Genomic DNA, 12,973 nt, shown 5'->3' on the forward strand with positions numbered 1-12,973 from the left:
AAGAAAAATAAAAATCAAAACTTCAGTTTGCTTTATTTTCTTTAGAAAAAGGTTGGGCATGTTCACTTATTGCTATATTCAGGCATTCTCACATTCTGCACAGAAATAACTCACATATGCTTTTCATAAGTATTTACTACTACTAGAACATGTAATATTTGTTTTGTCACACGAAGATGGACAAATGTTGCATCTTTTCCTTTTTAGGCTTTTTCCGAAGCTGATGGAGGCCGTCGGTTTGCGTTGTTGAGCATGCTGCTAGATACAGTTTACTAAGGCTGCTGCTCCTTCACTTTAGGTTTTAACTTTTCTTCCTAATATAGATGGCATAACAAGTGACTTTCCTAATTCTTTCAGAAAGAGTCTTTGTTTATGCAGGTTTGTCGTTCCAATCAGGGTTTATTTCACGCCATAAAACAAATGCATTATAAGCAGAAACATCAACAATGTTTTAAAATAAAACCATTTGCCACTGATTGGTTTTGCGTTTGCTTGTCTATGTGGCTATTAATTGACCTTGTATATCAACTGCCTCGTTGGTGGAATTATAATCTATTATCATCTGCAGCTTTTGTTATCTCAACTACTTACTGCATTGTCATGGTGTATCGTGCTCATCAGAATGTATAATTTTGGAAGAATCTCTACCTGTTTATCCCAAAACTTTTCCAGCTGCAAGTTCTAAAAGAAATTTTTGTTTTTAGACTGAATTGCTTGCATCGGACTATTTGTCTGGATATCACGCCTCATCAGAGTCCTCTTCAGAATCAGAATTCTCATAATCCCTTTCCACGCCACTTATGTGGTTCTCATCTTCGGACACTTTCTCCAGTTGGATATCTTCTTCAGATTCTGAGGGTTGGCAAGCTTTTCTAACTCCGCTTCACTCAATGGATGTCTTCTTCATATTTTTATCCAACTTTCCAAGTAATGGACACTCATGACTTTCACGGGGTAAAATCAGTCTCTTGGAATAAATTGGCACTGTATGAATAAATAATAATAAAATCGTAGCAAACAATCAATTTCCCAACATTAAGAGCTTATATACTACAACAAAACAGACCCGCACAGACCTTAACTCAGCCCATCTATCTGCAGTAACTTGCAAATGTATTGCGTGCACGGACCGGCAGGAACTGGAGAAATTGATAAACAATAGTAGATGCAATAGATAATCCAGATTATATATCATTTATGTGAGTGACTATGGAGTCATTTGACAGTACATATGTAGCAATCATTATTTCATACAAAAATATAAAAAAAACTCTGATAATAAAAATACCTACCCATAAACAAACTTGCCAACCATTTGCAGATCCTCATAATAAATAACCTGCAGCTTCAAAAAAATTTTTTTGTGTAAAATAGACCCGAACCGTAAAGTAGGGTTAAAGGGAATCTGTCACCAGTTTCTTGCTACCCAATCTGAGAGCAGCATGATGCCTGGGCCGAGACCTTCATTCTAGCCATACTTAACTTACTGGGCTACTTGCTGCAGTTTTGATAAAATCCCTATTTTCTCTGCTGCAGATCAAGCAGTGGTCAGAAGGCTGAGCCCTGTATAACCCCACCCACACCCCTGATTGGCCGATTTCTGTGTACACTCTACATTGGTAAAAAGCTGCTAATCAGTGCTTAGGGAATGGTTATACAAAGCTCAGCAAGTTAACTAGTCTTCTAGTGATAATCTGCTGATAAAAGACTGATTTTACCAAAAACACTGCAAGCAGCACAATATATGATATATCTGTGGTGCCCCTGAGGGTCCAGTTGCCACAGAAGTACTGCACCTCATCCAGAGGTGTGATATCCCACTCTCAGGTAAGGAGGGGGCACTACCCAGGAATTTAACACTCGCACCCAGCACACACCAATTCAGTCAGGGCATCAGGGTGTACCCTTGGGGAGGATGGCCTCATGCCAGGCTGGCTAAGAAAGGGTGTTGGGGAATGAGTGGGGAAGGTAGGAAAAAGGGGAGGAGCGTCGAACGTGAGAGTGAGTGAGCAGTGACAGTTAGTGTGTAGAGTTAGTGCTGAGGTAAGAGTCAGTCAGTCATAGTTGAGTGAGAGGTGTGAGGGCTGACAGAGTCTGAGGAGAATTAGTGAGAATGTGAGGAGACAGAGAAGGAGAAGGAGGGCAGTAGGAAGAGCTAGAGAAAGAGTTGCGAGGGGAGCCTGAATGAAACTCCAGGGAGGACAGAAGGGGTCTTTGGGGCACCGGATGTGCTGAGACCACCCGTGGGGCACATATCCAGAAGTGGAGGGACCAGGTAGCAGTGGGGGACTATAAGGCTCAGCTAGCAAGCCAGAGGCTGGGGTAGTTGCATGTACCTCAGCCACAACCACATTCATTCACCAAAAAGGCAGCTATATAGGAGCAAGAGGACTCAGAGAACGTCGCCCGACAAAGTCCGCAGCTGCTGGCTTGGGGACACTGTTTGTGAAGGTGCTTGGCAGGAGAGCGGAAACCAGCACAGTGAGACGGCCAGGAGGGAAGCACACAGAAAGGAGTCCTGGAAAGGTGTATCCAAATCTATCTGGGAGTTTGCTGGACCCCTCATCTGGAGGATGCGGCACTAAGCAGGCACCTGCGCACAAGAGAACTGTGAGTAAAGCATTGGAAACTGCACCCTGCTATGTCATCCGTGTCTCACCTGCCCTGCACTGCACTCACCACCACAGCCACCATCTTTACTTATAACATCCTAACTGCCCTGGGACACAGCTCTACCCGTGGAGAGCTTAACCCTCCGTCAGGCGCAATAGATCTGACAGGCACACAGTAATTAGTTTCACTTCTCTCTCCTTGCCCACTTATCAGAAAACCCCACCCCTCCTAGTTATCTCCTGACTCTACAGGCTCTGTGAAACCTGATATCACAGTGACTCAGCAGACCTTCTAGTGAGCAGATATCAACACTTTGGCTTCTCAGGCACATTGCGCCTGATTTCAACACAAATTGAAAGGTTAGTATTTTCTTTTTTTATTCATCACGATTGTGTATTTAGCTTGTTTTATGAAGGATTAATGCTAAGTTAGTGTACATAAGTACTGTTTTCTTAGACAAAAGGAGGGTGGCTTCTAAGGCACATTGCGCCCTAACACATACTCTCTCTCTTGCTTCAGATTTTCTGCTGCAATGGCCAGAAAACAGTATGATTCATCTAAACCCCTTCATTTAGAAGAAATGAAGATTTTTTTGTTAGAAGATGATGAGGAAGAACCAGCAGTAACTGAGGATTTAGAGGAATCTAGTGACATTTCATCTGAAGATGAGGTAGCAGAATGTAACACTGATTCTGGAACAGAGCAGGATGGTGATGACACTGATACAGAGGAAACAGACACAGATCTAGCTTATTATTTGGGCAAAGATAAAAATACAAAGGACGTCCCAAGGACGTTCCAGAACAAACACCGACTCTACCACCTTCTAAAAGATGCAGTTGTACTACCTGCTCATTTGTATCTGGTTTCAGAAGGCTTTCTAAATATGACTGCAAAATATGTAAAGAATCAATCTGCCTTTCCCATGCAACTTTCGTCTGCCAGCCTTGCTTTTTTAAGTGTACCTGTGCTGCTTCTGCTGCAATTGAAACCACTGAAGATGAGTAGAAAATAATTAAGTAACATCTAAGTGCAATATCCTTTAAGTTTTTTTCCATAATTTTATATTTAAGCAATAGTTAAGTAAAGATAACTGGAGCCTATTTGGCGGTACTACCGAAAAGTGGTACTTTTAGTTTTAATAAGTTTATGGTTAATAAATGTTTTTTTTTGCATCTGATTTGGTGTAATCTCTTTTAATACATTCCTATGAAGGTCACTGACTACTTCTATAGTCCTGAAATTGAAATATGTAGCTACTATAGGTGGTTTTCTGACCTGTGCTTGTCAGGCACATTGCGCATGAACTGAGGAGAATCTATATTGCGCCTGACGGAGGGTTAACCATCTTTGCTGCCCTAACACCATCCCAGAGGATCTGCATTGCAGGGTCGGCTACCCTTGCCGACTACTATGAGTGGCATCACTACTAAATCCCCTATAAACTACCTCATTACCAACATCTTTTATTAATTTTACTGGACGCCCAGGGACACGGACCAGGTCACTGCTGCCGTGACATCCCCTTTAAGAACCGTATGGCCTGTACCGAGTAACCTAAGGCCTTGTGGGGTGCTCCATATCCCTGGAGTGCTGTTCTCAGATTTGTAGTCAAAAATTTATTGACATTCTCTATAAGGTATGTTATTTACTGTTTCTATATGGGCTTGGTTAAAACTGAACATTTTGATCAGTGGTACAGTTTTTCTGCTTGTATTAGTCATGTATAAAAAAAAACTGCGCTGTTGCTGTTTCGCACTTGAGTCCTAGGTTCAAAGCCCATCAATGAAAACAGTTTGTATGTTCTCCACATGTTTGCGTGGGTTTCTTCAGGGTTCACGACTTTCCTCCCACACGCCATAGACATACTGATAGTAAATTAAGATTGTGAGCCCCAAAGGGGACATCGATGAGAGTGTGTGTAAAGCGCTGCAGAACATGATGGCGCCATAGTAAAATAAATACTAAAATAAATGCATGACTGCTAAAGCTCCTGGGCAACAGCAGCCTGTACCCTATTATATAATGTCTCTGGCTTTTTGCTTGTATGGAGGCGATTCATCAAATATTTTACAACAGAAAAAGTCATAAAATCCTTGAAAAGTCTTTTATTTTTTACGCGACACGATCTTGTACAAAAATGTTGCGACTTTTGATGTTTTCACGCCAGTTTGAGGTAGCTCCACCCAACTGGGCGGAGTTGAGGAGGAGCCTGGCAGGATAGGGCATAACTATGTCTGCGCATCAGATTCAGCAGAAGTGCTGGAGTAGCATTTCTGGTGAGGCACAAGGTGGTGCACACCACTGACAAGTTGTGCCAAATTCTTTAAGTGGCATGCACCTCCTAATAAATTTGACACACCATACTCCATCAAGCCATTCATAAAGACTTGCATGCACAACTCCAGTCTTAATGGATGAATCGGTCCCATTTCATTATTGTGTATTATATAGCTAGATATACTAATACTAAGAAGGGGGGATATAAGGCAAACATAGACTTATGACCTACATAAAGTTTTGGATAATTTGACACCATAGGATCAACCTAATTGACATGACACACCACTGACTCCTTCAGCCACGTGGTCACCAGCAGGCTCGGACTGGTCCATAGGGGAACAGGGGAATCCCCCAGTGGGCCCCTGTGCAGATCTGGGCCACCAATCTTATTGTATGGGCAGTACTTGGCATAATTCACTTGATTCACACTGTACAGAAAAAGCATGTCATCATTCATTAATCAAACTACCCAGTTTATTATATAGAGATATAGGTAAATTTGTGATCAAGGGTAGTATAATATATGTATGCAGGTGAAAAGTGGGCCCCCTCAAAGTCAATGTTACTGGTGGGCCCTTGGCACCCCAGTCCGACACTGCTTACCTGGCCCTGGCCCCATCACTTTCAAGCAAACTGTTCAGCGTCACACTGCACCGACTGGACACTAACACGCGCAGGAGCGCTGAAGACGCCAAAACACTCCTATCCTCCCTCGGATGATGAGGATTCGACCCCTGCACATGGTATGACTTTCATTTTTTTTACTATTTAATCAAAGTGGGGTTTCCATTTGGAAGAGTAAGTCTGCCACTCTCCAACATCCAGTTATCATTGACTATTTTTTGGGGACTAATTATAGCAGTACTTACCTAATGCACATTTTATTGCCCTATCTGTACAGGTGTTTATTGTTACCAGCATCTACTTCACTCCAAGTGGCACAGTTGCCTTCATGTTCGTATTTTAAGGTCTCAAGCAAACATTTCATTCATTTGCTTCTTTATGCTATTATTTTGTCATATATTCTATCATACATTCCTATTTTATTTTATGTAGGTCATAAGTCTATGCTCTCCCTACATCCCCCTTAGCTGTCTAGCATGATAGTATTAGATTATCTAGCTATTTTTTACCATACAGGTTGTCACACGGGACCTGTTTCAACTATCAGCAGCATCCAGCTAATCCTATTCCCATTTTTGAGCGCTAGTGTCCTATACCCAGCTCATGTTTATTATGTATTATGTCCGACAAATTCTGGGCCTGCTCCTAAGGAGCTTTTTGCTATTCTAATAGAGAAAATATCTATAACTACTGAAAGTGAACAAGCCAGCTCATCCGCTTATTGATCTTAGTGTTCATTTCAGCCGGCATTATCCAAACAGGACATGATTTTATCCATAATACTGTATAAGTTATTTTATTAATGTGTCACAAATTTATGACTGTGTCCTTTTTGCTAATGATATCACACTAGACATCACTGCCAATAACTTTCACAGAGGCTAAAACTACACCACCGGTTGTCTGGTGAAAAAAAGTTATTAATTAGCTGTAGGATGGGTGATAATTTGTTGTTCAGTGGTGGTCTGCCTGCTGTAGCCCGCACCAATCAGCAGAGAGGGGCACTTGGAGCCACAGGGCAAGTGCTAGACCACTGCACCATCCATTCCTTGTGGAGCTGCCAAGCACTGTGCTTGGTTTTTCCCACTAACACACTGTAGAATTAATGGGGTGAATACAAGGGAATAAAGTGCCCCATCAGGAATGAAAAATCCCTGTTATGGTGATCGGTTTGGGTCCCAGTGGTCGGACTAATCAGTAATTTATCACTTATCCAGCAGTTTTCACTGGACAGCCCCTTTAAGAAAATTAAAAACAGAAGCAGGTCACCAAATAAATTGATGCAACTTTGTCACATTATGACAACACAACGTAAAGTGAGCAATATATAATGTAATTATAGGTTAGACCTGTTTCACATTTCCGTTTGTTGCCATCAGTCAAAATCCGCTGTTTTGCAAAAAAAAAACAGATCAGCCTTTTTTTTGGGGGGGGGGGGCGGATCCGTTTTTTTCCCATTGACTTGCATTAGCGGCGGATTTTGACGGATGGTTGCCCACCGGTTTTTGACGGAATCCGGCAACGGATCCGCTTTTTGACACTGAGCATGCCCGGAAGAATTTCCTTGCCAGAAATTTAACCCCAAATTTTCTTTCTCTCTCTCCTAGCTGATAATACGGATCTGGTGGCCTCCGTTTGTGTGACAACGGAAACGGATCCGTTTTTTCACATTCTGGTGGATTTACACTGACATCAAAAAACGGAAATGTGAAAAAGGCCTTAGGAGTAACATTTTGACATAAGAAACCAGTGAAGCACTTACAAACAACGCATACATGATATAGAGTGTTCTAGCAGTAAGCCTTTTGTGGCGCAAGTCACTATAGAAAATTTTTGTCCCAGAAGTGAAGAGAGAGACTACAATAACAGAGATTAATAATATATACTACTTACTAAATAAGTAAAGGGAGGTCAAACAATCCGAGGTCAGGTCCTGGAAATGGTGCAGTACAAAAAGGGGAAGTCAGAGACGAAATCCAATTCACAAGCCAAGGTCAGGAAAATCAGAAAGACAAGACAGTTTACACAGAGCAGGCACAAGAGAAGTCAGGTCACAGGCAAAGAGTCTAAAGGCCCTTTTACATTTAGCGATGCACCAGCGATCCGACCAGCGATCCGACCCGGTCAGGATCGCTGGTGCATCGCTAAATGATCGCTAGTGACACACAGAAAGACCTCACAGCGATGCAGCAGACGATACTCACCTTTCACACACAGCGATCCTGACGTCCTCCCACCCGCCTCCACGCGTCGCTCATCTCACACAGCAGGAAGCCCAGCAGAAAGCTGACGATGAGAAATGGAGCAGCGCGATCAGCGATGGACAGCGGGGGAGCCGGTCGGAGGTAAGTATCACACAAAATCAGTGACATTTTAGCGATATTGCTAGCGATATCGCTATGTGTAAAAAAAAAAAAAAAAAAAACCTTAAGTCTGGGAAGGGAATAAAGTCAGGCTGAGGCAGGCACAGAGCAGAGGGATCAGTCTTACATAGGCAGCAGCAAGTGTACGATTGACACTGGATGGAGGTGCTAGCATGCTTAAGTAGAGGACTAATCAAGGAAAGTGAACTCAGATGATCGCAGCACAGACCCAGCACAACTTAAACATACTGACAGCTTCCACACAAAAGTAAAATAGCAGAAAAGAACAGTGTGTAGATTGTGACACCTACTGTATATATTACTACTTAACACAAACCTTATGTTTTTTTGTCAAACAGAACACAACCAATGGTATAATTTACTTGGCTTATGATATATATATATATATATATATATATATATATATATATATATATATATATAGAAAAAAATAGGCAGCACTCAAATTAAATGTGAAAACAGTGGATACTTTACTGATTCTGAGGATCCGTAAAGTATCCACTGTTTTCACATTTAATTTGAGTGCTGCCTATTTTTTTCCTTTTGTTAATTTGGCTGTTTGGACACTGCTGAATAGGTTTTGCATCTACTATATTATTTTGGTAGTGCTGCCCTTTTTTCTTGATAGATAGAGAGATATATATATATATACACAGTGGGTATGGGAAGTATTCAGACCCCTTTAAATTTTTCACTCTTTGTTTCATTGCAGCCATTTGGTAGTTTCAAAAAAGTTCATTTTTTTTTCTCATTAATGTACACTCTGCACCCCATCTTGACTGAAAAAACTGAAATGTAGACATTTTTCCAAATGTATTAAAAAAGAAAAACTGAAATATCACAGTCATAAGTATTCAGACCCTTTGCTCAGACACTCATATCTAAGTCACATGCTGTCCATTTCCTTGTGATCCTCCTTGAGGTGGTTCTACTCCTTAATCCTTTGTTGGAGGACAGCCATTTTCAGGTCTCTCCAGAGATGCTCAATTGGGTTTCAGTCAGGGCTTTGGCTGGACCAGTCAAGAATGGTCACTGAGTTGTTCTGAAGCCACTCCTTTGTTATTTTAGCTGTGTGCTTAAGGTCATTCTCTTGTTGGAAGGTGAACTTTAGGCCAAGTCTGAGGTCCAGAGCACTCTGGAAGAGGTTTTCATCCGGGATATCTCTATACTTGGCTGCATTCATGCTTCCGCAAGAAGATGGGAGGCGCCGGAACCAGATCTGAGACACCCATCAGACTGGACCACATTGGACTGCCCCCCCCCCCCCGGTGAATATAGTAAAACTTATTTTTCTCATCTTTCAGGTCGGACCGGGGGCTTATCTACAGCATTATAGAATGCTGTAGATAAGCCCTGGAAGGTTGTGGATGCATCTTATAGCGACCAAAACAGGTGACAGGTTCCCTTTAAGAAGAAATGAAATACCGTAACTTTTAATCAGGAAAAATATTGCCACTTTCTTCTAGAACAGTGTTTCTCAACTTCAGTCCTCAAGACCCACCAACAGGTCAAGTTTTCAGGATATCCTTAGTATTGAACAGGGGATAATTTCAACACCTGCTCAAGCATTAATTCCATCATCTGTGCAATACTAAGGAAATCCTGAAAACATGACCTGTTGGTGGGTCTTGAGGACTGGAGTTGAGAAACACTGTTCTAGAAGCAGTGCCACACATGTCCATGGGTTGCAGCTAAATTCCTCTAAAATGAAAAAGAGCTGAGCAATTTTCTTATCCACTATAACCTTTTTAACCTTCCAGTTAGCGTAGTCATAATTGTGTAGCATGAGGATGGCAAGGGCTCAAGAACTGAGCCTTTATCTTTCATTGCGGTGACCACATGATACCAGAATATCAACTTTAATAATTCACAAGTACATATACCATAAGCAACTTAAAATGCATGCAAAAAATGGAAGAGAGGCAGATGGGAACCTCATGCAGCAGGTGTAACAAGAAACCGGTGACAATTAAGCCTACACCCAGGAATAAAATGCTAAGTACATACAGTGGAGAAAAGAGGGCTTTGATGCATTGTGTCGCTGGCTGGTAGGTGATCAAATGCTTTTTTCATGCAGTAAAATGCAATTTATTCATTTAAAAATCATACAATGTGAATTTCTGGATATTTTTTAAGATTCCATCTTTCACAGTTGAAGTGTACCTACGATAAAAATTACAGAATCTCCATTCTTTGTAGGTGGGAAGACTTGCAAAATCGGCAGTGTATCAAATACTTATCCCCACTGTACATAAGGTACAATGTAAAACAACAAGTAAATATACCACATATAACTTGAACAGGACCCAGACATAAGGTGCATGCAATAATATGGTGTTAGCCTACTGACTGGGAAAGTAACCATATTATAGGAGAGAAATTCTGGCTTGCACCTAGTGTCCCACTCCCCCAGATTTATGTTTTGAATGAAAAGCTTCATCTGGTGTTACTATTTTTTTTAGTATTAGGCAGGTTCTGATAAGATACCTGTAAGTCTAAGGCCTCATTCACATGTCTGCTTAAAAAGACGGTCCATTTTTACTATCAGTGTGGTTTTCTGTTCCATCCGTTTGTACGTGTGTACCATTCTTGTGCCTTCTGTGTGTACAATTCTTTTAACCCCTTCACCCCCAAGGGTGGTTTGCACGTTCATGAACGGGCCAATTTTTACAATTCTGACCACTGTCCCTTTATGAGGTCATAACTCTGGAACGCTTCCATGGATCCCGGTGATTCTGACATTGTTTTCTCGTGACATATTGTACTTCATGATAGTGGTAAAATTTAATTAAAATAACTTGCGTTTATTTGTGAAAAAAAAACAGAAATTTGGCGAAAATTTTGCAATTTTCCAACTTTGAATTTTTATGCCCTTAAATCACAGAGATACGGCACACAAAAAACTTGATAACTAACATTTCCCACATGTTTACTTTACATCAACACAATTTTGGAACCAAAATTTTTTTTTTGTTAGGAAGTTATAAGGGTTAAAAATTGACCAGCGATTTTCTCATTTTTGCAACACCTTTTATTTTTACGGACCACATCACATTTGAAGCCACTTTGAGGGGTCTATATGATAGAAAATACCCAAAAGTGACACCATTCTAAAAACTGCACCCCTTAAGGTGCTCAAAACCACATTCAAGAAGTTTATTTACCCTTTAGGTGCGTCACAGCAATTTTTTTGAATATTTAAAAAAAATGAACATCTAACTTTTTTTCACAAAAAAATACTTCAGGTTCAATTTTTCTTATTTTACCAAGGGTAACAGGAGAAATTGGACTGCAAAAGTTATTGTGCAATTTGTCCTGAGTACGTAGATACCTGATATGTGGGGGGGAACGACTGTTTCGGCGCATGGCAGAGCTCAGAATGGAAGGAGCGCCGTTTGACTTTTTCAATGCAAAATTGGCTGGAATTCAGATCGGACGCCATGTCATGTTTGGAGAGCCCCTGATGTACCTAAACAGTGGAAACCCCCCACAAGTGACCCCATTTTGGAAACTAGACCCCCCCAAGGAACTTATCTAGATATGTGGTGAGAACTTTGAACCCACAAGGGCTTCACAGAAGTTTATAACGTACAGCGATACAATTAAAAAAATCATATTTTTTCCACAAAAATGATCTTTTCACACCCAATTTTTATTTTCCCAAGGGTAACAGGACCCTAAAAATTATTGTGCAATTTGTCCTGAGTACGCTGATACCCCACATGTGGGGGTAAGCCACTATTTGGGCGCATGGCAGAGCTCGGAAGGGAAGCAGCGCCATTTGACGTTTTTGGCTGGAATTGAGATCGGACACCATGTCTCGATTGGAAAACCCCTGATGTACCAAAACAGTGAAAACCCCCCACAAATGACACCATTTTGGAAACTAGACCCCCCAAGGAACTTATCTGGATGTGTGGTGAGAACGTTGAAACCCCCCCCAGTGCTTCACAGAAGTTTATAATGCCCGGGCGTGAAAATAAAAAATTTGTATTTTTTCCACAAACATCATCTTTTAGTCACCATATTTTTTTATTTTCCCAAGGGTACCAAGAGAAATTGGGCCCCAAAAGTTGTTGTCCAATTTGTCCTGAGTATGCTGATACCCCATATATGGGAGAAAACTACTGTATGGGCACACGTCGGGGCTCGGAAGGGAAGTAGTGACGTTTTGGAATGCAGACTTTGATGGAATGGTCTGCGGGTGTCATGTTGCCTTTGGAGAGCCCTTAATGTACCTAAACAGTGGAAACCCCCCACAAATGACCCCATTTTGGACACTAGACCCCCCCCCCACGGAACTTATCTAGATGTGTGGTGAGCACTTTGAACCCCTAAGTGCTTCATAGAAGTTTATAACGCTCGGGCGTGAAAATAAAAAAATCATTTTTTTCCACAAAAATGATATTTTTGCCCCCAATTTTTTATTTTCCTAAGGGTAACAGGAGAAATTGGACCCCAAAAGTTGTTTTGCAATTTGTCCTGAGTAGGCTGATACCCTACATGTGGGGGTAAAACACTGTTTGGGCACATGGAAGAGCTTGGAAGGGAAGGAACACCATTTGACTTTTTCAACTCAGAATTGGCTGGAATTGAGATCAGGCGCCATGTTGCATTTGGAGAGCCCCTGATGTGCCCAAACAGTGGAAACCCATAATTCTAACTCCAACCCGAACCCCAACACACCCCTAACCCTAATCTCAGCCCTAACCCTAGCCCTGGCCCTAACTCTAGCCCTAACCCTAATGGGAAAATGGAAATAAATACATTTTCTTTTAATTTTATTATTTTTTCCCTAACTAAGGGGGTGATAATGGGGGGTTTGATTTACTATTTGTCGGTTTTTATTTTTGGCAGCTGTCGCACGCTAAAAGACGCCTTTTATTGTAAAAATAGTTTTTGCATCACCACATATTGAGAGCTATAATTTTTCCATATTTTGACCCACCGAGTCATGTGAGGTCTTATTTTTTGCGGGACGAGTTGATGTTTTTATTGGTACCATTTTCGGGCATGTGACATTTTTTGATCGCTTTTTATTCCGATTTTTGGGACACAGAATGAACAAA

General features: G+C 41.3%; 2 long non-coding RNA genes across 2 annotated transcripts; one reads left to right on the top strand and one right to left on the bottom strand.

Annotated features, from left to right (window-relative positions):
* Positions 1-862: 862 nt before the first annotated feature.
* On the bottom strand, positions 863-7,974 carry LOC141089573 (uncharacterized). Its single transcript, XR_012232328.1, has 3 exons — positions 7,725-7,974; positions 7,414-7,453; positions 863-984 (listed from the first exon to the last, which is right to left on the bottom strand). It is a non-coding gene; the product is annotated as an uncharacterized lncRNA (long non-coding RNA).
* Positions 2,832-3,793, top strand: LOC141089570 (uncharacterized). Its single transcript, XR_012232327.1, has 2 exons — positions 2,832-2,972; positions 3,133-3,793. It is a non-coding gene; the product is annotated as an uncharacterized lncRNA (long non-coding RNA).
* Positions 7,975-12,973: the final 4,999 nt, after the last annotated feature.

Source organism: Dendrobates tinctorius, unplaced genomic scaffold, assembly GCF_039654945.1.
Source record: "Dendrobates tinctorius isolate UK_male_01 unplaced genomic scaffold, ASM3965494v1 ptg000008l, whole genome shotgun sequence".
NCBI lineage: Eukaryota > Metazoa > Chordata > Amphibia > Anura > Dendrobatidae > Dendrobates > Dendrobates tinctorius.